The following is a 783-nucleotide window of genomic DNA, read 5'->3' on the forward strand; positions in this document are numbered from 1 at the left end:
TGCCCAGGAGGCCCATCTGAGGTCTTAGTGCGATGCTGCTGCTGGGCAGCCCCATGGCACTGACCACTCCTGTCCTTGCAAAATTGCCATAGGGGTAGGGGACAGTATGGCCAACGCAGCTGTCCTCAACCCCCGAGGATGGGACTCGCCATGAGGAGAGTGATTCATGCTGGAACTGCCCCAGAACTGGCAATCTGAGCCCAGGGCTGGGAGCCACCCTCCATCCCCAGCTGTCGGTGCAAGAAAAAGGGGGGCAAATGCCAGGTCGGCCCTTGCTGCCCCCCAGCCCCGGGCAGATCCCACAGCTGAGGGTCGTGCCACCAAGCCGCCCCACATGGGCACGGACCAAAGTCTTATCCTGCAACATAAATTTGGGAGCTGGGTGAGAGCAAAGGCACAGCCACACACACCACAGGGTTGCTGTGTGCAGCACCCCCCTTTTGGAGGGTGGGGTCCCAAAAATAGAGGCCCAAACCTATTGCGTTGGATGCTGCCCTCAAACTGTGGCTGTCTAAAGGCAAGCAAGAAATTACCGCCGGGGCAGAGAGGAAAAAGTGGCTGGCTCTCATGAGATGGCTCTGCCCACAGCAGGCAGGGCTGCCTGGCACCTGCCTCCCATCCCCTCAGGGAGGGTCACCCTCCAGAGGGGACACCGTGCAGAGCTGGGAAGAGGTGGGCATGAGGCCCCGGTCTAATATGTCATGGAGAGGCAATGGTGGCAGGACAACCCTGCCGAGGCGACGGTGGAGATGGTTTTTTTTTGAGGTGTAAGAGCTGCCCTCC

This window comes from Pygoscelis adeliae, unplaced genomic scaffold (assembly GCF_000699105.1).
Source record: "Pygoscelis adeliae isolate BGI_AS28 unplaced genomic scaffold, ASM69910v1 Scaffold199, whole genome shotgun sequence".
In the NCBI taxonomy this organism is placed as follows: Eukaryota; Metazoa; Chordata; class Aves; order Sphenisciformes; family Spheniscidae; genus Pygoscelis; species Pygoscelis adeliae.